Below are 471 nucleotides of genomic sequence, written 5' to 3'. Positions count from 1 at the left end.
TTTACATTTTCTACCATTAAATTCTATAATTTCTGTAGGTGAATCGCTTATCTGAATTTCTGCTGCTGCCAATTGGACTGATGCCACCGTTGAGGATGCCTCCTGGTCCTCTTCCGCCGCCGCCGTCACCTCTGGACTGGACACCGTGGAACTCGAGGTACCGCTTCTCCTCTTATATCGTGGGCAGTCGGGGCTCTTGTAACCCTTCTCTTGGGACTTGTAGCAGATTATCTCCTTGACATCCTTCGACTCCTTGAAGCGACAATCCTTAGTGGCATGGCCCCTCTTATTACATATTTTGCAGGATACGTCCCTTTTTTCAGGTTTGGCCGATGCCGTCTTCCTAGCAATTTCGCTCGATGCTGACGTGACCATTCTCATCCTGTCAAGGAACTGATCCACTGTATCTGCGGTGATGGTAGTAGCCGTGGCCCTCAGCGACGAACTGCCTATCCCGCCAATTAGTAAGTT

At 49.7% G+C, this 471-nt stretch overlaps 1 protein-coding gene across 2 annotated transcripts in view; it reads left to right on the top strand.

The window, feature by feature from the left end:
• Positions 1 to 471, top strand: part of LOC105457970 (band 7 protein AGAP004871) — a 36,684-nt gene that overhangs the window by 9,590 nt on the left and 26,623 nt on the right. The gene's annotated exons all lie outside the window — the stretch shown is intronic.

The sequence above is a fragment of the Wasmannia auropunctata genome, unplaced genomic scaffold, assembly GCF_000956235.1.
Source record: "Wasmannia auropunctata unplaced genomic scaffold, wasmannia.A_1.0 LD336101.1, whole genome shotgun sequence".
In the NCBI taxonomy this organism is placed as follows: domain Eukaryota; kingdom Metazoa; phylum Arthropoda; class Insecta; order Hymenoptera; family Formicidae; genus Wasmannia; species Wasmannia auropunctata.
This window is presented reverse-complemented; position numbering and strand designations above follow the sequence as displayed.